Raw genomic sequence first — 22,773 nt, 5'->3', positions numbered from 1 at the left:
GAGGAAATCAAGGGTTAGAAAGAGAAAGGGGAGCTATGGTGGGTGACACAGGACAAGTACTAGGGAGGAACACACAGAGATAGGGTGGACAGAGTTCAACGAAGTAGAGCCAGCCAGGTTCTACAATGCTCTGGCATGAAGCTACCCTTGGCAGAGGTAAAGACTTAGAACTTAGGTCAGGGAGTTGTCAGGGGACCCTTAACACTCCCCCTCATCTACTATGACAGAAACAAAATTAGTTTCTTCTTCATCTTCCTGGGCTTCTTGTAGTGGGTGTGGTCGTAAGACTAAGTTCTAGTCTATGGAATATGAGTGGAAGTGGTGGGTGCCATTGCTGGGCTGACATGCATTGTGTTCCCTCCTTTCCAACAGCTGGAAATTGGACCTAATGACTCAACCTGGACCATGCAGATGGCAAGCGGCCTGAAGACAGGGCAGAGCCACTAGACGGAAAGAGCTTGGGTCCCAGAATTACTCTGTGGAGCAGAGCTGCCAACCAACCTGGAACACCCACACTGGCAGTTTTGTGAGCAAGAAATAAACTTCATTATTTTTTACAGCACTAAATTAACAGGTCTTGTTACAACAATTTGGCCTGCCCTAATACAGCAATGTTGAGCTAAGCCCATTGATAAATGGCACTAAGATCCTTTCCTACAGAAACATCCAAAGCATTCCAGAAGTTACCCTACCAACAAACAGCAGAAGACAACACATTCGTGCTGAAGGCTACACATACAATTTAAAGGCTACTGCTAGGCTGGGTGCCATGGCCCACACCTGTAATTCCAGCACTTTGGGAGGCCAAGGCAGGCAGATCACAAGGTCAGGAATTCGAGACCAGCCTGACCAACATGGTGAAACCCCGTCTCTACTAAAAAATATAAAAGTTAGCCAGGCATGGTGGCATGTGCCTGTAATCCCAGCTACTCAGGAGGCTGAGGCAGGAGAATTGCTTGAACCTGAGAGGCAGAGGTTGCAGTGAGCTGAGATCATGCCATTGCACTCTAGCCTGGGTGACAGAGTGAGACTCCAGATAAAAAAATAATAATAATAAATAAAGGCTACTGCCAAAAGCGCTTCCCTTTGCCCTCTTGGCCTACAGTAGGGGTTGGCAAACTTTTTCTAGATATTGTACATGGCTTTGTGGGGCATTTAGTTTTACAACTACTCAACTCTGCCAGGGTGCGGTGGCTCATGCCTGTAATCCCAGCACTTTGGGAGGCTGAGGCAGGTGCATCACTTGAGTCCAGGAGTTCAAGACCAGCCTGGCCAACATGGGAAAACCCTGTTCTCTAAAATTAAAAAAATTAAAAATAAATAAAAGTAAAACTACTCAACTCCACCACTTTATTAGCACAGAAGCCACCATAGATCATACTGAAATGAGTGGGAATGGCTCTGTTCCAACAAGTCATGATTTACAAGAACAGAATGTAGGCTATCTTTGGCCTGCAGGCCATCGTTTGCTGACCCCTGGCCTACAAGGACCCCTAGAATTTCCACAGTTAGACAATCATTTGTTTGGCCTATATGTAGGAGGGTCTTATTAAAATATAAACATAGCAGTAATGATTTGTGTTCTAATGACAGCCTTATGGTATGTTGCACCTCATTTTCTTGAGAAAGCTACATTATAATAGGTTGACACTCCTGACCAAGGGTCTAAGGTTTAACTTATATAAAAATTATAGCCATCATATTTAATCAATTAACTTTACACTTGCCCAATGTAATGCTTTCTAAAACAGATAAGCATACTTTAACAGGAAAATACTGTGAACACTCATATCAATTTTTTTTTTAGTATAGGGTCTCACTCTGTATCCCAGGCTAGAGTGCAGTGGTATGATCTCAGCTCACTGCAGCTCCACCTCCTGGGTTCAAGCGATTCTCCTGCCTCAGCCTCCCGAGTAGCTGGGACTACAGAAGTGCACCACCATGCCCGGCTAATTTTTGTATTTTTAGTAGAGACAGGGTTTCATCATGTTGACCAGGCTGGTCTCAAACTCCTGACCTCAAGTGATCCACCCACCTTGGCCTCCCAAAGTGCTGGGACTACAGGCATGAGCGACTACACCTGGCCTCATATCAATTTTATTTAAGACATTTCTAGAGAAAGTTATGATGGATTGCTCTGCTGCCATGGTTCAGATGCTGAGTTAGGAGCTTTAAATACATCATCACGAAAACTCCTAAGGTGCCTCACAGAGGGAAAAATTGAAGTTTAGAGGGGTTAAGTAATTTGTCCAAGATAACCCAATCAACTGATAAATAACTCCGCCAGACATGTTTAGTTTCAAAGCCTCTATTCTCATGCCACAGCATCCTGCCCAGGAAAAGGAAGGGCATGGGTTGAAATCTTGATGGGAGACTAGAGGCTGGCTAGAAGAAGAGGCCACATGAGTTCTGCATCTCAAGGCATAGGTTTCTATGGTCAAAAGCATCAGGAGTGAAGCCCGGCCACTGTGCATTTGTCAATGGCCATTCCATGAATAACTGGCGTTATTCATAGTGGCATTACTTGCAACAGCCAAAAGATAGAAACAATCTAGCTGTCTGCCAATGAATAAATACACAAAATCTGTTATATCTTATGATAGAATGTTATTATAGAAAGGAAATTCTGATACATGCTACCACATGGATAAACCTTGAAAACATTGTGTTAAGTGAAATAAGCCAGACAGAGACAAATATTATACGATTCCACTTACATGAGGTTCTTAGAATAGGCAAATTCATAGAGACAGAGCATAGAGTAGAGAGGTTAAGAACAGGGGAGATGAGGAGTTATTTCATGGGCACAGTTTGGGACGATGAAAAATCCTGGAAATGAACAGTGGTGATGGCTGCACAACATTATAACACTGTAAGTACACTTAAGGCTACTGAATTGTACACTTAAAAATGTTTAAAATGGGCCAGGCGTGGTGGCTCATGCCTGTAATCCCAGAACTTTGGGAGGCTGAGGAGGGTGGATCACCTGAGGTCAAGAGTTCGAGACCAGCCTGACCAACATGGTGAAACCCCGTCTCTACTAAAAATACAAAAATTAACCGGGTGTGGTGGCGGGCGCCTATAATCCCAGTTACTTGGGAGGCCAAGGCAGGAGAATTGCTTGAACCCAGGAGGCAGAAGTTGCAGTGAGCCGAGATCGCGCCACTGCACTCCAGCCAGGGGACAGAGCGAGACTCCGCCTAAAAAAAAAAAAAGGTTAAAATGGGCCAGGTGTGATGGTTCACACCTGTAATCTCAGCACTTTGGGAAGCAGAGATGGGTAGATCACTTGAGCCCAGGAGTTCAAGACCAGCCCAGGCAACATGGTGAAACCCCGTCTCTACAATAAAAAAAATAAAAAATTAGCCAGGTGTGCATGCCTGTAGTCCTGGCTACTCAGGAAGCTAAAGTGGGAGGATGACTTGAGGCCAGGAAGCAGAGGTTGCAGTGAGCCAAGGTCACACCACTGCACTCTAGCCTGGGTGACAGAATGACACTCTGTCTCAAAAAAAAAAAAAAAGTTAAAATGATAAATATTGTTATGTATATTCTACCAAAAATATTTTTGAAATGGGAAATGTAAAACTGTTTCCACCAGCACCTCACTCAGGTCAGAGACAGCCACCAAGCAGCAGGCCCCCTAGGGGATTCTGGTTTTGAGAGACCAGCTGTCCTCAGGACAAGGGTGCTGGTGTCCGCAGAGCCCAAGGGGGCTGAATGATGGCAGTGAGTCTGGCAATACAGACGATACTGATTCTTCATAGAGTTAAACTCTGAGCCACAGTAGGCAGAGCCCAGCTCATGCTGGTCATTATGATAAAGTCCTGGGCACAAGGAAGTAGGCGCTCCATTGCAGAACAAGTGGTGAGTGAACCTCAGACACCGTGGGAAACAGAAGATTCACAAGACAGAATCCTGGTGTGAACGTTTCCACAGGATGGGGACAGAAACATGTCTTTCAACTACCTGTGGTAGCCACCAATCCTCTGGTAAGAAGGGACTGAAGGCTTATGCCAGGGCCCACTGCATGCGACACAACGTTGTCCAAACAACAAGTGCCTGGGACTACTGAACACTGCCCATAGCTCCAAGAAATGTGTTACACATTTTTATCATTAATACTTTAGCATGAATTAGCTTGCTAAGGAGATAAGCAAGTTAATGATGTCCCAAGCCCAAAGAAAGAAGATCCAGGTGAATAAGTTTTTGGGTTTTTTTTTTTTTTGAGACAGGGTCAGAGTCTCGCTCTGTCACCCAGGCTGGGGAGTGCAGTGGCACAATCTCAGCTCACTGGAACCTCCGCCCCCCGAGTTTAAGCAATTCTCCTGCCTCAGCCTCTTGAGTAGCTGGGATTACAGGCGCCCACCACCACACCTGGCTAATTTTTGTATTTTTAGTAGAGGCAAGGTTTCACCACGTTGGCCAGGCTGGTCTCAAACTCCTAGCCTCAGGTGATCCGCCTGCCTCGTCCTCCCAAAGTGCTGGGATTACAGGCCTAAGCCTCTGTGCTTGACCCCAGGTGGATAAGTTTTGTAGCAGACAGGGATAGTATTTAGGAAGAAGCAAAGGATAGAGCCTAAGTGGATAGCCAGAGTGAAGCCCAAGAGGGCTGGAGGCTGCAGGAGGGGAGGCTCTGAAATATCCAAAGGAAGCTGACAGGGCACAAAAGAGAAGGTCTGGCTTCTTTCCAAACGTTGATGTCCATGAAATGGAGCCATCTAACCTCCAGAGAGTAGCAAGAGCCTCTCAGCAAGCGCCCTTCCCTAGCTAAAGCAGGGGCCCTGGAGCCACAGTTACACTCAGGCAAGCTTGTTCTCACTTTTAGGCCTCACTGATGTGTATAGGTAGCATGACATGACAATGACAGGAAAGACATTGGGACTTTGGAGCCAGTCTTTGGGATGCATCCTGCTTCTTCCACTTACTGGCTTAGGAGTTACTTAAATTCCCTGAGAATCAGCTTATTCATTCATAGAATGGGTTAATATCAACTTAAGGTAACACCATATACCACGGTAATTCCTATTGGGTAAGTAGGTGCTATGGATTGAATATGTGTGACCCCCACCCCACCCCACCTGGAATTCATATGTTGAAATTTAAATCCCAATGTGATGGTATTAGAAGGGAGGTGATTAGGTCATGAGAGCAGAGCCCTCATGAATGGGGTTGGTGCCTTATAAAAGAGGCCCCAGAAAGCTCTAGCCCCCATTCTGCCATGTAAGGACACAAGAAGTTGGCAGTCTATAACTCAGAAGAGAGCTTGCAATCAGGCCAGGCGCGGTGGCTCACGCCTGTAATCCTAGAACTTTGGGAGGCCGAGGCAGGTGGATCAGTTGAGGTCAGGAGTTCGAGACCAGCCTGGCCAACATGGTGAAACCCCATCTCTACTAAAAATACCAAATTAACTGGTGGCGCATGCCTGTAGTCCCAGCTACATGGGAGTCTGAGGCAGTATAATCGCTTGAACGTGGGAGGCAGAGGTTGAAGCGAGCCGAGATCACGGCACTGTACGCCAGCCTGGGCGACAGAGTGAGACTCCACCTCAAAAAACACACAAAAAATAAGAGAGCCTGCATCAGAAGCCAGCCATGCTGGCAACCTGGTCTTGTACTTCCAGTCTCTAGAACTTTGAGGCATAAATTTCTGCTGTTTATAAGCCACCCAGCCTGTGATACCCTGTTAGGGGAGCCCACTGCCTACAACAGCAGGTAATATTTAATGCCATGTCCAGCACACAGTTACATGTTCCACAGATGTTCATGTCCTTCTCCCATCCCTAATTCCAGTCTTGTGCTCTGCCTACCCTGGAGTGAGCATGCTGCTATTTCATTCATTCTGCTCCCTGAATTCGAGATGTCAGAGGTCAGTGCTTTCTTTTTAGCCAGCACCGTAAGGATTTGTAGCCTTTATTTTCACACTGCCCCTCCTCTGAGGCCCTCTAAGGGCTTAGCAGCCTCCAAGGGGGAAATATAAACAATTTCTATTTTACCAAGAGGGAAGCTGGAACACGATGCAAGATCAGCTGTTTTTCAAAAAAACAAAAAAAAATAGAAATTTCAAATTTTCTTCCATTCCCATGGTTCATTCCACTGTGTTAATGGCTGTCCTAGAAACCAGCCGAGAGCAACCAGCAATCAGGGACCACTTCAGGCTCATGGGGACTGCTGAGCAGGGGCTGGCGGGAGGAAGATTTTCAGTCATCGCGTCTTCTGTAACCCTCTCAAACTGCCCCTCCCAAATGACGACACTTTCAGCTCAAGAGTCATTCCATTCTGAAACAATTGCCAAGCACCAGGCGCGCCCAGCCTGTGGACGGGAATGAATGATGTGCTTCCTCTGATCTATGTCTCTCCCTTTGAGAAAACACCCATTGCTAAGTGATGTTAACCTCTTGTATCACCTCCTATTTTTAGCCTCTTGAGTGAGTGATAAATCAGGTTATAATCTGACAGGATGTTTAAAGACATATTAGAATCAAATTAAATGGCAGGGCCTCAGACATCATATGCAGTTTTAAAGAACAGAGCCAGAACACATTATCCCTGCCCAGTTCCAATCCATACCCACTGAAACCTAATTTTTATAAAAGGACGTGGCTTATGTCATGAGGTTGACGCTAAGATTAACTATGTCTCCTCCAATTTTAATCAAGCCCCATGTACCCAGCCAGCTCATTCCAAAAGCTGGAGATAGAAATGATTTCTCTGGAATATTATCATTATGCTGTGAGCTCAGACACTGCTGGTAGAAACCATACTCTCATCCATATCTGTAAGGAGCACCTACTTCACGACAGCCACTGTCTGGGGCTCTTGGGGGACAGTGGTGAACAAAGAAGATATCATTCTTACCCTTGTGGAGCTAGCTTAGTGAAGAGATAGATGTTAAACAAATAACGCAACAAATAAATGGCTGGGTCGCTGGGTTCCACTGTTGAAATTACGCTATTTGGCCTCTGTTTCAGTCTTTCTCTTCATTCATCCCTTATAGCTCCACTGTCTTCTATTTGGCTTCATTTTCCATAAGATTCTACATGACTAAGGTGGCCGCTTGCAGCTTCTGATGACTGTGGTGCTAAAGAATGATGACCCCAGAGGAATGACTGTCCCCAGAGTACCAGCAAAGTTTCAAGGAGGATGCTGACTGGCCCGATTCAGATCACTTGCCCGTTCCTGGACCCATCATGGAGGACTGAGGAAGAAATAATCTGGCCAGCCCAGGTTGCATGCGCACTCTCAAGGTGGGAAGAGGGAGGGGTGGTGTTGGTGCCCCTGGCACCTTATGACAGAGCAGGATTCCGATGGCACAGGAGAGAGTGGTTTCCCAAATGAAAGGATGGTAGGCTAATGAATGTTTGTCCACTAGTGTTAGAGAGTTGATGTTTAAAGCTGGTCAAGTCAAAGAAGAAAAGAGGTAGCACTGTAAATTGTGTTTGTTTGTTTTTTCAGTGTTTCTTCCACCTCATCTTGAGGCGTGCAACATGGTAGGAAGAGAGAGGCCTTCAGGACCAGGCAAATGTGGGCCGACATCCTGCCCCATCACTTTTTAGAGGCTATGTGGCCTTGCACAAGTCATCTAACCCTCTCTGAGACAGTTCCTTGCTGGTATCACGGCGACAGAAGCTCCATATGGGAAGATGAAGTGACAGGAGATATATATATATATATATATATATATATATATATATAGAGAGAGAGAGAGAGAGAGAGAGAGAGAGAGAGTTTCGCTCTGTCACCCAGGCTTGAATGAAGTGGTGCAATCTTGGCTCACTGCAACCTCCACCCCCCAGGTTCAAGCAATTCTCCTGCCTCAGCCCCCTGAGTAGCTGGGATTATAGGCACCTGTCACAAAGCCCAGCTAATTTTTATATTTTTAGTAGAGATGGGTTTCACCATGTTGGCCAGGCTGGTCAAGTGATAGAATTTAAAGAAGTAGGCCAGGAGTGGTGGCTTACACCTGTAATCCCAGCACCTTGGGAGGCCAAGGCAGGCAGATCACGAGGTTAAGAGATCGAGACCATCCTGGCCAATATGGTGAAACCTCGGCTCTACTAAAAAACACAAAAATCAGCTGGGTGTGGTGGTGCACACCTGTAGTCCCAGCTACTCAGGAGGCTGAAGTAGGAGAATCGCTTGAATCTAGGAGGCAAAGGTTGCAATGACCCGAGATTGCGCCACTGCACTCCAGCCTCATGACAGAGCAAGACTCCATCTCAAAAAAAAAAAAAAAAAAAAAAAAAAAGAATTAGAATTTAAAGAAGTACCCCATTGCCAGGAGCACTGGAGGTACATACTGGATGGTGGGTATTTAGAAATCTCCCTGGAGTATCATGTTCTGTAACAAGCATTGTAAATAGCCTCCAGAACTGTGCAGTGGGGTGAGTGAGTGATGCTTACACATAAAAGAAAGAAACGAAATATAAACAGATAAATAAATAAGCACTTCCATGTTCTGATAAGTGCTCTGATGGAAATAAACAATGCGACAAGATGATACACAGTAATAAGGGTGGAGGGCTCCTTAGACAGGAGAGACCAGAAAAGCATCCATGAGAAGATGACCTGTGAACTGAATCCTGAAAGATGAGAAAGGGATTGCTATGCAAAGAACACAGGCAGAGGGTTCTAGACAGAGATAACAGCAAGTGTGAAGGCCACGAGGCAGGAAATGGGTGGGTGTGTTGAAGAAACAGAAGGAAGGCCAGTAGTTTGAATGGTGAGATTAAAGAGGTAGGTAGGAAACAGATCATAGAAAGCCTTCTAACACACAGTAAGAAGTTTGGGGCCAGGTACCAGGGCTCATGCCTGTAATTCCAGCACTTTGGGAGGCTGAGGCAGGAGGATTGCTTGAGCCCAGAGGTCAAGGCTGCAGTGAGCCCTGATTGCACCACTGCACTCCAGCCTGGGTGACAGAGTGAGACCCTATCTCAAAAAAAATTAAAAGTAATTTGAGTTTTACATTGCATTATATATCTGGTTAAAATTCTAATAAGATAATTAAGGTTGTTGGGTAGAAAAATAGGTAGATAAGGGCATATGTGGAGACTGGTTAGGAGACCATTGCAATTGTCTCCAGTATAGACAACTGGGGCCCAGCCTAAGGTGATGGTACTGGAAGTGGGGAGAAATGAATGGATTAAAGATGTTTTTGGTGGGCGGGGCACGGGCTGATCACCTGAGGTCGGGAGTTCAAGGCCAGCCTGGCCAACATGGTGAAACCCCGTTTCTACTAAAAATACAAAAATTAGCAGGGTGTGTGGTGTGCGCCTGTAATCCCAGCTACTCGAGAGGCTGAGGCAGGAGAATCACTTGAACCCAGGAGATGGAGGTTGCGGTGAGCCAAGATTGCGCCACTGCACTCCAGCCTGGGCGACAGAGTGAGACTCTGCCTCAAAAAAAAAAAAAAAAAAAGAAAGAAAGAAAGAAAGATGTATTTTGGTTGTAGGACCAGGAAGACTCAGAGATGGATTTGTACATGGGAAAAGAGTGAAAGGGTGGAATTAAAGATAAATCTTGACACTGGGGTATAAACAACTACCTGGGAGAATATGGGTCCATTTATTGAAATGGGGAAGATTTGGGATGAAAGAGATTTAAGATATTGAGTCTGAAATGCCTATAGGGTCTCAGATAGTAGTAGGGATTAACACATCAGATGGGCAAGTTTGAGTCTCAAGGGAGAGGCCAGGGCTGGGGTACAAATTTGAAGGCATGGGCATGGATGAGATCTCAAGAGACTAGATGAGAAGGGAAGAGGTGCCAGCCTTTAGGCTCTCCTATCTGAACTTTGAGACCCATAGGAAAGCCAGCAAAAGAAAAGAAGCCAGCAAAAGAAAAGGTCTAGGAGGGAAATCAGGAGAGCTGGAGTGATAGGGACCAAGAGAGGAAAATATTTCAAAAAAAGGAAGCATTCAACTCTGGTATAAGATGTTGAAAGATCAGTGAAATGAGGACAAGAAAACCAACTTTAAATTTAGAAGAAAAAAAGATCTACCCTTTACAGTGGTGCCCCCAAACCGATCCTTCTAAAACAAATCTGATCATGTTACTCCCTTGATTAAAATATTCAAGCCTGGCACAGTGGCTCGAGCCTGTAGTCCCCACTACTCGGGAGGCTGAGGCAGGAGGATTGCTGGAGCCCAGGAGTTCAAGACCAGCCTGAGCAACACAGTGAGACCCTATCTCTTAAATTTTTTAAAAAATTCAGTGGCTCATCACAACTTTTTAATTTTATTTATTTATTTATTTATTTATTTGAGACCAAGTCTCGCACTATCGTGCAGGCTGGAGTGCAGTGGCGCGATCTTGGCTCACTGCAAGCTCTGCCTCCTGGTTTCACGCCATTCTCCTGCCTCAGCTTCCTGAGTAGCTGGGACTACAGGAACCCACCACCACGCCCGGTTAATTTTTTGTATTTTTAGTAGAGATGGGGTTTCACTGTGTTAGCCAGGATGGGCATCACAACTTCTTAACAGCTTCATTAACAATTTGGCCTCCATCTGCTCTCATTCCACGCCCTACTCTGCCAGCTCTTCCTATGAGCAGTGACCAGATTCCTCCTGCCTCGCTCGGCACCCTCTCTGTGTCTGTGCTCACACTGGATCTCAGTCTGCTTGGCCCTTCTCTTGCCCTGGTGGATGTGCACCCCTGACCCAGCTGAGCTGCAACTCCATAGGTGAAAACTTCCCTGATTCTACCTCCAGACAGTGTTGTTTGAGGCATTCTCTAGGGACTCACAAACCTCCTCCATGGATCTCTGACATAGTATGGTACTTCTCAGGTTCCTTTTTTTTTTTTTTTTCTGACGGAGTCTCGCTCTGTTGCCCAGGCTGGAGTACAGTGGTGCATCTCAGCTCATTGCAACCTCTGCCTCCGGTGTTCAAGCAATTCTCCTGCCGCAGCCTCCCAAGTAGCTGGGATTACAGGTGCCCACCACCATGCCCAGCTAATTTTTATATTTTTAATACAGATGGGGTTTCACTGTGTTGAATGCCCGATCTCGTGATCTGCTCGCCTTGCCCTCCCAAAGGGCTGGAATTACAAACATGAGCCACCGCGCCCGGTCTCAGGTAGCATTTTAATCATTGTCATATTCATGTCACCCATCAGACTGTGAGCACCTGCACAGTGGGGACTGTGTTTTGTTCATCTTTAGTGCCCAGTCCAATACCTAACCCAAGGTAGATGCTGAATAGGTATTTGCTGAATAAATTCCCAAAAGACCACTTTTTGAAATAGACATTCTAACCGTTATAAATGAAAAGCAAAGTTAAAATGTATCTTTTGAACTTGAGTATACACACAAGTTCCCAACACCCAAAAAATCATCTTAATGGTTAGAAACATTAATACCCCTATTATGGGTTGAACTGTGTCTCTCCCACCCCCCCAAAATATTGAAGTCCTAATCCCAGTACCTCAAAATATGATCTTATTTGGAAATAGGTTCTTTACAGATGTAATCAAGTTAAAATGACGTCAGTAGAGTGGGCTCTAGTTCAATGTGGCTGGTGTTCTTACAAAAAGGGAAAATTTAGACATGGAGACAGACATGGTCAGAGGAAGATGCTGTGAAGACCTGGGGTTGTGAAGACAAGGATTGAATCAATGCATCTACAAGCTAAAGAGTGCCTGAAGCTACCAGAAGCAAGGACAGAGGCATGGAATATTTCCTTCCCTAGCTCCTTTAGAGGGAAGACGGCCCTGTCCGCCCCTTAATTTTGGACCTGTGGCCTCCAGAGCTGAGACAATGAATTTCTGTTGTTTTAAGCCACTCAGGTTTTGTTCTTGCAGCCCTAGGAAACTAACAGACCTCACAACATGACAGAAGTCAAAACATATTTTCTTTGCTTTATTCCTTTGGAACTCCGAAAATTTAATTCTTTTCTTTTTTTGCTGAAAAATTATTTTTATGCTGAAAAAAATCCAAGAAAACCCAAATAGCACTCTGTGCACTTTTGCCTAATAGACAATTAAGAAGAATCCCAAAAGATCTCACTTTAATTGGGTTTAAGTTAATCTACATTTAAAATATATAATGACATTAACCAAATGCATTTTTATAATAATAATGCATTCTGAAGGGTGGAAATTGGATTATGTTCATTTGAGTGCTCTATTTTTATTTAGTAAAAGAAAGTTATGCATCTTCTGCTCATTTCATAACTCTGGATGAGCCTCATTATAAAATAAAATAGTCTATTAATTAAAATGTACTCTATGAAAACTGTAGAATTCTGGACAGAAAGCAACAGGATGGAGGTAAGTGGTGACAATCTCCAGAATCCACAGGGAGGCGACAGAAAAAGTGTCACTAAGTGGTCTTGGCAGAGTGAAAAAAGAAAAGAAGCTGATACATTGTGGAGGCATTGGTCAGTCTAACCAGAAAACAAACACCACTTTGAGTGTCTTAACAGAGGGAATTTAATTCAGGGATTGGTTACACATAATGGAAAAGCTACACATCCAAAGGGATAAGGAGGCAAACCTGAGATTATAGCGGAAGGAACCACTGCTGGCTTCAGGCTAGAGCACTTTCTCAACCTGGGCACTCTTGACATTTCTGGTGGGAAAATTGTTTGTTGTGGACAGTTGTCCTGTGTTTCATTCCATGTTTAGCCTTCATCTCTGACCATTATCCACTAAATGCTGGTAGCATGCCCCTCCCCAAGTTGTAACAACCAAAAATGGCTCCACACATTGCTAAACGTCCCTTGGGTGTATTTGTGTGCAGTGGCGGGGGGTAGGTAGTAGACAGACATGCTCCCAGCTGACAGCCACTGAGCTAGAAGAACAAAAGGAGAAGTAGCGACCAGAACCCAGGGCCAGGGTCGCCCAAGCAAGAAGAGCTGGAACCATGAAGCAGAGAGGTCTGTCCAGTGAGAGACCTCTGTCCAGTAGAGAAGAGGAGGCCTCAGGCAGAGAGGGGGAGGGACAAGCGCCCTGGCTTCTCCCTTGTCCCCACATTCTCCTTCAGGCGGCTGTTGGCTTCCTGCCATACAGAGCAGAGCAAGGGAAAAGAGAGGAGTGGTTCCGAGAACACAGGCCAGGGACAGCACTTTGCTTCTGAATAAGAACAATTTAGATCTGAGGTCCAACTCACACTGGTGCTCCTTCAATTTGCCAGATCCCCTGACAATGGCTGCTTCACACAGGGGCCCCCGGAAGACGGCCGCTTTACGCAGGGCAGACCTACTGTGAAACTAAAGGCGCCTAAACGTCCAGCCCCTTACCTGGGCAGACTCAAGGTCCTTGGAGGGCTCTAGTAATATTTTCCTCACGGCCTCACATTTAGTAAAATTGGCATCACACTTCCTCTCCTGTTGAGTGGAACCGGAGTGGGTGTGGGCATCTGTTTAAAGGAAGGTTGAGTTGGGGCTCACACTGCCCTTGGACCTGGGCAGCAGCGGTTCCCGCCCTGAGTCCTACACTTAGGAGGGCCTCACCCTGGTTCTCCTCCTGCTGTACCCCTCCCTTTAGGATGAAAAGTCCACAGAGTCCAGGAGATATGCCACCCAAAATGTACACGCCCCTCATCCCCAGTTCTTGCCCATACTTTCAGTACCTAAGACCCCAGGATTCTCTGCTCAAAGGCCCTGAGTCTGCCTCCAGGATGTACAGGATCCTCTCCCCCGAGTCCAGCCTTCCAAGAGTGGACCATGCTGTCAGAGTGCACACCCTTAGACCCAAGAGTAGCCAAGGCACTGCTCTTTACTGGAGGTTGTGGATAAAGTTTGGCCATTGTAGACTAGGGTATCCACATATATGTGTGAGAGGCTGCTCATGGTATGGAATGCAGAAGGGAGTAGGAAGATAATTGGGGGTTCCGAAATAAGCAATAAAATCAATAGAAATTATTCTGGGTCAAGCACTATGGCTTGCACCTACAATCCTAGCAATTTGAGAGGCCAAGGTGGGAAGATCACTTGAACCCAGGAGTTGAAGACCAGCCTAGACAACATGGGGAGATACCATCTCTACAAAAAATGTAAAAATTAGCCAAATGCGGTGGAGTGTACCTGTAGTTCAAGCTGCTCTGGAGCAACGCTGAGGTGGGAGGAACACCTGAGCCCAGGAGGTCAAGGCTACAGAGAGCCATGATTGTGCCACTGCACTCCAGCCTGGGCAACAGAGCAAGACCCTGTCTCAGAAAAAGGAAAAAAAGAAAGAAAGAAAGAAAAGAAATTATTCTGACAATGAGAAGCAAACTGTAAGCCAAAATAATTTTTTTTCAAATTATACCCAAAATATAGTAACTCACTCATTTAGAGGAAGAAGGACTTTCAAACAAAAAATAGGCTTTTATATTGTTTGATTATCTATTTTTTAAATCTAACATGAAATACCAACACCGTAATCTACCAGTTCAATGGGGTTACCAATGACAAATTGGCTAATGAGGGTCATCAATTCAAAATACTTAAGATCAGTCCCTCTGTCAGAAAACTTGAAATGTACATGAAGTCTTACAGTTCATATATGAAATAAATTTGCTGTAGAGTTGCCCAAATTTGGCAACAATTTAAAAAATTTACATGACTTACCAATAGCCAGTTCTGAGGCTGAAAACCTTTTCTAATATATAAATACTTTAAAGGAGGGGTATTCAACCATGCTATAGGGAAGACTGAATTATCTTTCTCTAGAAAATAATATTACGAAATCATTGTCATGTGAAGAAGCGCATGGAGGTATGCAATTACAAAAACAGAAAAGTATGAAGAGACTGTCGAATAGTCCAATAATAAAGATACTGTTTTTCTGGATTTTTGTACTATTTGTCAGCTTTTAAAACTTTGTAACATGCTATAATTTCTTTTCCCATTTTAAGTATTCAATTTCATATTTGATTTTATATTTACAACTTTGCATTCTTTTTCCTAGGGAAAGAGCTCACCTCCCCACAAATTGTATAAGCCTTAGTTTCCACAAAACCTGGATCTTTCCTGGCATCATCATTTATTATGTGAGTTGTTTGGGTGTGGAGAGGTGAAGTGAGAGGTGCTTGGGGGCTATGTCTGGGGAAATTTATAGAAAATTATCTGAAAGGGCAGCTTATGCTGACCCATAAGATGTCGAGATGTATTATTTTGAGGTAAACATGTCAGCAACTGGCACTTCTCGGATACCTTTTCAGATGACTGAATTCTCTCCTCATTTCTCCTTGTTTTTGTTGTGTAGTCATGGTGGTGGCTGATAAGAGGCAAGATAACAGGACCAGGGATAGATGATTTTAGCTGTCACCTCATAGTCTCCCACACCATAGAGAGCAAAGAAAGACAATGGTAAAAAAAAAAAAAAAAAAAAAAAAATTCCCACCCAGAAGCCCCCCAGAACACACCACCAATCCTGACAAAGAGCTGTTTTCCAACTGGGACAGATCCCAGAAGCAGACCAAGCTGGGGTGTGGGCCCCAGCACAGGTAGGAGCCAAATCCACTTGGTTTCCTCTGTGAGGCTACAGGCCACAGAGCCAGGACTATTCTTTTCATGGAACAAAGCACAGGGATTAATTTGCAGGATGAAATTTATTTTGTCTTTTACAGTAAAGACATTTCGCCCTGAAGCTTATTAGGTTTCTGAGTGCTCACATTTTCTCAAAAATAGTCACTGAAATTTGCGGATTTAATTTCAGTCTTAGTTGGTGTGGTTCAGGGATGTGTCCAAGACAGGCTACCTGGGGCAATGCTGCCTGTCCATTTCCCAGCAAAGCTTCTTTGATTTCTGAAAGATTTTACCATTAAATAAAGTGAGTTGAATGCAGGCTTTATCTCTTCTCTCTTCTAAAATCTCAATAACATGACTGTAAAATAAAAAATCGGCATAAAGTAGGTATAAATCCACACAGAAAAAGAGAATGAGAGGAAGATGACACCGGACTAGAAATTCAACAGAATTCTGGAAGCCAGAGTCCTGAGAAGTGGGACTTGCAGGGCAGAGAAAACTGGATCAGAACTACCCTACCCCTGGCACATTAGGCCAGAACAGAACAGCTTTCACAAAGTAATTTTCAATGTATATGTTATGAGATTATTTTCTTTTATAAGATGGATCACTTATTATTATAAAACAAAGAGTGTTCCTTTACTAAATAGGAGGAGCTAATCAGGAGCAAGTTCATTGTTATTCTGTCTGCTCTCCAGTCCCTGGCCAAGAAATTCTCTTTCTGGAGAGGGTGAGTCTGCAAATCCCTGACTCAGGAGGACTTGGGTGAGATGTCACACTGCAAACAGAGGTAAAGGTGGAGTCAGCTCTATCTGAAAACACAGACTGGAGAAGAGTAGAGTGGTTTCCCCAGAGGAAAGGAGGAAAAGTGGGATAACAATAATAATAATGTGGACAGGAAGCAAGGAAATACTGGGTAGAAAAGGGCGGTTCTCTGGCAAGGGCCCCACTCTTAAGCCTGGAAACCCACGGGAACAAGCATTCTTGTTTTTGTGCCCAAATGTTGCCTTTTGGCCTACCATACCCCCTATCTTGTACCCATATAAACCCCAAGCCCCAGGTTCCACAAGTAGACAAGATGAACAGAAGAGCAGCAGAGTGGTGCGGCAGAGAAGGAGAGAAGAGAAGGAGCGTCTGAACATCAAGAGGAGTTCGGCTGGGGACAGTTGGTTGGGAGATCAGCTACAGGACAGCCAAACTCCAGGGGAAGATCATCTTCCCACTCCATCCCCTTTCCAGCTCCCCATCCATTCTGCTGAGAGCCACCTCCAGCACTCAGTAAAACCCTTGCATTCACCAGCCTTCAAGTCTGTGTGTAATCTGATTCTTCCTGGATGCCAGACAAGGACCTGGGTACCAGAAGGACAGGGTGTAAAAGGCTGTCACCCTGACTGTCTACTGAGCTGGTTTAGCAATTAGCTGTCCATGGATGGTAGCTACTAAAAGGGCATTAATTGTAACACACCCTTAGATGCCACCATGGGGCCAGAGCCCAAAAGTGCTCACCCCAGCTCCTGCATCTGCCCATCTGTGTGCTCCCCGTCCTGTAAGGGGTTTGAGTGCATGATGGTTGAACATTTGAGCCACACTCCTATTGCACGTCCTGCAAGGGGGGTCAGGGAACTCTCCCATTTCAATAACAGTTTATATATCAACCTGTACCAAACAGTGTTTAAAACACTTTATATACACTAACTCAGTTAATTCTTACACAACTGTGTGCTGGAGGGGCAAACATCACTTAATTTTACATTTCACGAGACTGAGACACAGAGAAAGTAAATTCCCCAAGGTCACACTGCTGGTAAGTAGCAGAGCCAGGAAATGAACCCAGACAGTCTGGGGAAAATGGTTCCTGGGTGACAAAAACACCACAGGTCTGCCATAGTTAATTTTGTGGATGGTACAATTTTATCTGGTTTCCTATAATTACAAGATGGGACAAGGAAATGCCATAAAGTCAAGCTCAATCCTTTGAGCAGATTCTTTTCTGCAGCAGCAGGTACCCCTATAATTATGGGTCCATGATAATCTGAGTAATGGCCCCCAAAAGATATCTGTCTCAGTCCCTGGAATCTGTTACTTTACATGGTCAAAGAGACTCTGCGGATGTGATTAAATGAAGGATCTTGAGATGGGGAGATGAGTCTGGATGGGTTCTCCAATTCTCACAGGGGATCCCGCACACCTTTCCACTTCCAGACCTTGAGGGGAGGGGCTCACAGACTAGAAAGCCCTCTGCAAATACTACCCTGAGCCCATATCACTAGTGTAATCACTGGTAAGAATCTGGGGACAAAGGTGAGTGGGATCTCAGATGGATATCTCTCCAAGCTGGGATATAACTGAAAATGGCACTGGTTACACCTGACACTGGATACCCATATAACCAACAGTTTATAATCACAGAACAGCAAACTCGCCCATCAAAATCAGGGTAAATACACCAAGATGTTTGTATAATTCAAACACCAATCTAACTTGATTTCATTCAGGAAACAGAATGTCTAGAGTGTTAAAGACTTTGCTGTGGTTTCAAGGAAAGAATCATGAATAAAGTCTGGCTCAGCCATGTCTATAAAAAGGATGAAACTTTATGAGTCATGGATGAGAGCTGGTGTGTGATCAACACCCCACCTGTTCTCTTGGTGGAAATCATGTCTTTTCATTTTTAAGCTACTTTGATATTGCAAATCTATAATTCTAAAATGACTTTTATAGCTGGAGGATTAGAGAAGAACCCTATTGTTCCAGAATGAGCCACCAGAGACTTGAGCAGATGGGAGAAGCAAATAATATAAGCCAGGAAGGGCACCAAGATAGTCATTTGTCTTAGGGTATGTCGATCATTTTAGGTTTGCAGCAGGACTCTGTGTTCCTTAGACAAGGAGCAGAAGCTTATTGGGTATACCCACATGAGTCATGAACCAGGAAAAGACACAATCAGCCAGCAGCTGCAGGCAGACATTGGGAGGCCATATGACTGTCAGAGGTACTAGGCTCAGACCTTGACTTAGAACAGTGACATCAAAAACACGAGGCACACGCTCCATCCCATGCCCATGGCAGACATTACTAAGTGATCACTGCATACTTTCTTGCTGAGACCAGAGACAGCCTCAGAATCTCTCTTAGCACAGATCCCCACTACCTATCTCCTACTACTTATTTTGTTGTTGCTGCTGTTGTTGTTGTTGTGAGACAGGGTTTCACTCTGTCTCCCAGGATAGAGTGCAGTGGCATGACCATGGCTCACTGCAGTCTTAACCTCCTGGGCTCAAGCGATCCTCCTGCCTCAGCCTCCCAAGTCTACCTATTGATCAGAGTTGACCCACAAAATAAAACCTATTTGTTATTCCTGGTTCAGAACAAATAGAAAAGGAGGCAAACTTCAGTTAGAATAAAATCTGTATTAATGCCTGTCTTGAGAACGCACTGGAGGCACATGGCATTGAACCGAGAGCTCTGGACAAGAAAAGAAGGGAGGACTACCAGGGGCTGAAGCCAAGGAGGCATCCAGGGAGTTGTAGAAGATGACATTAGCCACGCTGAAATTTAGATAAGCTTTAATACTTCCTCATGTCTCTTTGGCCTTAATGGAATCACGTGTCCATCCTGAAGCAATCACTGTAGTCAGATGCAAGGGCTTTGTTGATCGGCTTAAGTTAATCAGAGCCCACCCGCGGAAAAGAAGGAAGGCATGTAAAGGAGTGATGAGAAGCAGCTGTGTGACCTCAATGGGCAGAAAACCCGTGCATTACAGAGGAAGAAGAATTTGTAAGTAAGTAAGAAGGGAGCCATCAAAAGAAAACAAGCTGGAAATCTGCTACAGTGTCTTTACAAGTGGCATCAGGTGGGCTGATGTGGAACTAAAGTCATTCCCACCTAAACTACATCACTCACAGTGGGGGTGAGGTGGCGCCCCAAAGGAAACTGGGGTACTATTACCATGAAGAAGAGGAGAGGAGATTTAATGCCAAGGAATAAATAATAGGTGGCATTCACACTAGGGTAAGATTTCCAAGGACTTGAGTGAGAGAGCTCTCCTAGAAGGGCAGGTATCTACAAAGCAGATGCAGAGGGGCCTGAAGCCCAAAGAAATAATTTCTGGAGACCAAATGGGAAGCACTTTCGTTCTCTAAGGAGACCTGGGACACCAAACCTGCCATAAAAATGAGGAAGCAAATTTAGGTTGTAACTCAGAATGCTCCCAGGACTAGCAGATGTGCCAGCGTGAATTTTCCTGGAGTAAGCGGTTAAGGCCAACCTTCCAATGTCATATGAGAAAGACACCCTAGAACCACTCAGGTCTTTCCTACTGCACCGAGATTCATAACAGACCACAAAGACCCTAAGAGCAGATGATTTCTGCAACCTGTGCAAACACCCCATGTTTGTAATTTTTCCCTGGTTATTTCCTTACAGAGGTTAGCAACAAATCGCTGAAGTCAGAAAGCTCCAAAGTGCTTGCCTTCTAGGAAAGAAAGTAAGGAAACTGGTGGGGGCAGGGAGGGGGGGAGTTGTGCCCCATTTCTTTGTCATTCCTAGAAACAGGAAAGTTCCCAGGGATGAAGAGGGGGATGGCAACGTTGAAAAGAAAGGGATGCAGGGCTGGGCGCGGCAGTCCATGCCTGTAATCCCAGCATTTTGGGAGACAGTAGATCACTTGAGGTCAGGAGTTTGAGAACAGCCTGGCCAAAATGGTGAAACCCCATCTCTACTAAAAAATACAAAAATTAGACAGGTATGGTGGCGGGCGCCTGTAATCCCAGCTACTTGGGAGCCTGAGGCAGGCGAATCACTGGAACCCAGGAGGCGGACGCTGCAGTGAGCCGAGATAGCACCACTGAACTCCAGCCTTGGACCTATGGAAAAGAAGGAAGGTATGTAGAGGAGCAATGTGTTTCTTTACAACTAGCATCAATTGGGTCATGAATCTTTTAGCTTTAAACATTAAAAAACCTTCCCCAAACTGGCTTAGACAGAAGAACTTATTGGCTTACGAAAGAGAAAAATGGAAAATGAATTTTAGGCAGGGTTTGATCCAGCAACTCAAGGGCATCCACATCTTCCCATCTCTACTCTCTTTATCCTAGGGTTGGCTCTCATTATTGCAAGATGCTGACCAGTAGCCCCTTGGGCTGGGAGAAGCGGGAATGTGTCCTCATTAATATCGAAGAGAAGAGAAAGGAGTCTGTGTCTCAGAATTCTTGTCAAAGGACCTCGGATTGGACTAGCTTAAGTCTTGTGCCTGCCTTTGAGTCAATCACTGTGTCTACGGGGAGGAAAATCAGGTTCTAACCAGGAGATGGCTGTGGAGCCAGCCATATAAAACCTGCAGAGCTGAGAATGGTGGGAATGAGTGCTGGTTTCCCTAAGAAAATAGGATATTGTTATGATGAATGAAGGGAAATAGAGGCTGGACAGCCAACAACAGGTCTCCTAGCATCAGATGTACAGGGGAAGGTGGAATGTGTGTACTACATATTCTAAATCAAAGGTAAAGTTAACAGCTGAAGTTTCTCCCTGGAAGTGACTTTTGCTTTAAAAAAAAAAAAAGCAACAGGAAGAGAAGGCTACCATGATGTGATTGTGACAATGCTCAGCTGGGTAGCAGCTGCTCTGCCTGATGAGACACAGGGATAGTCAATGCACATGAATAATCTCTAAAGATGGATCTGATACATGCACTTTACCTAACAGTCTTGGAAGGACTCATAGGATACACGCCAAGGAGTGAGTTAATGTTGTGTGCTTTATTTATTCACAAGGATGGTTTCCTCCTGAAACCCAGCACTGTGTTAACATTCTGCATGTCACTTTGGTTCAAGCAAGTCCCAGGAAGATGGATCACTATTCATTCACTGAAGAATTTCCCAAGTTAAAGAAGAGATACAATTAATAATGTTAGAGTAGCCCAGCTAGAAACTCTAACAAGTTATGTAACATAGAAGACAGAGAATAATGAGAACAGTTATTCCTTTGTGCTTCAAAGAGAATAGTAAAATAGACTCGATAGCATGAAAATTTTTCAACAGGTTTTTCCCCCACTCCTGGCCTAATGGGCATTGATTCATGCCAGGGGTCTATGAGGCTGAAAGAGCCAACATATCTATCTGAAATAGAGTTCTCTAACCACTATGTCAGATGTAACAGTAGCTTTCAAAGTCTTGCCTGATAATGAGGTGATTGTTTAAATGAATTATGATATACCCCACAATGAAATTTTATTCATTCATTTAAAATGATGCTGTAGGCTGGGCATGGTGGCTCATGCCTGTAATCCCAGCACTTTGGGAGGCCGAGGTGGGCGTATCACTTGAGGTCAGGAGTTCGAGACCAGCCTGGCCAACATAGTGAAACCCCATCTCTACTAAAAGTACAAAAAATTTAGCTGGGTGTGGTGGCAGGTGCCTGTAATACCAGTTACTCAGGAGGCTGAGGCAGGAGAATCACTTGAACTTGGGAGTCAGAGGTTGCCATGAGCCGAGATCATGCCACTGCACTCCAGCCTGGGCAACAGAGCAAGACTCCATCTCTAATAATAATAATAATAACAACAACAATCATAATCATAATAATAATGCTATAGATAAAAATGCATTAACTTTACCTAATATTTACAATTTATTACTTTTTTCTTTTGAAATGGAGACTTGCTCTCTCGCCCAGGCTGGAGTGCAACGGGCAATCTCAGCTCACTGCAACCTCCGCCTGCTGGGTTCAAGCAATTCTCCTCCCTCAGCCTCCTGAGTAGCTGGGATTACAGGCATGTGCCACCATGCCCGGCTAATGTTTGTATTTTTAGTAGAGAGGGGGGGTTCATCATGTTGGTCAGGCTTGTCTCGAACTCCTGACTTTGTGATCTGCCTACTTGGCCTCCCAAAGTGCTGGGATTACAGGCATGAGCCACTGTGCCCAGTCACAATTTATTTATTATTGAGTGAGAAAAGCACATTAGGAAACAACATGGAGAGGTTATAATCATACTTAACTAAAATATTGAAATATTTACATTTTACACAGAAAAATGAAAAGATATACTCTGAGGTGTTAACGGTGGTTTTTTTTGATGCTGTAATCATGAATATTCTTCTTGAATCTTTTTTTCTTGTTTATATTTTCTAAATTTTCTGTGATGTACATGTATTGCTTTTGTAATAAGAAGAACACATCAGAGAGATTTTATTTTAAAATTATGCTTGCTGCATCTGTAAGTCTTTAATTGTGCTTATACTTTTCCTCTTCAAAAATTTTGGACAGCAGCTCATGCCTGTGATCCCAGCACTTTGGGAGGCTGAGGTGGGAGGATCATTTGAGGCCAGGAG

At 44.6% G+C, this 22,773-nt stretch overlaps 1 long non-coding RNA gene across 1 annotated transcript in view; it reads right to left on the bottom strand.

Annotated features, from left to right (window-relative positions):
- Positions 1-14,131, bottom strand: part of LOC105483688 (uncharacterized) — a 55,113-nt gene extending 40,982 nt beyond the window's left edge. Inside the window, exon 1 of the long non-coding RNA XR_011608959.1 lies at positions 14,021-14,131. This is a non-coding gene — a long non-coding RNA (uncharacterized lncRNA). The remainder of the gene's footprint in view (positions 1-14,020) is intronic.
- Between the last annotated feature and the right edge of the window lie 8,642 nt (positions 14,132-22,773).

The sequence above is a fragment of the Macaca nemestrina genome, chromosome 10 (genome assembly GCF_043159975.1).
Source record: "Macaca nemestrina isolate mMacNem1 chromosome 10, mMacNem.hap1, whole genome shotgun sequence".
In the NCBI taxonomy this organism is placed as follows: domain Eukaryota; kingdom Metazoa; phylum Chordata; class Mammalia; order Primates; family Cercopithecidae; genus Macaca; species Macaca nemestrina.
This window is presented reverse-complemented; position numbering and strand designations above follow the sequence as displayed.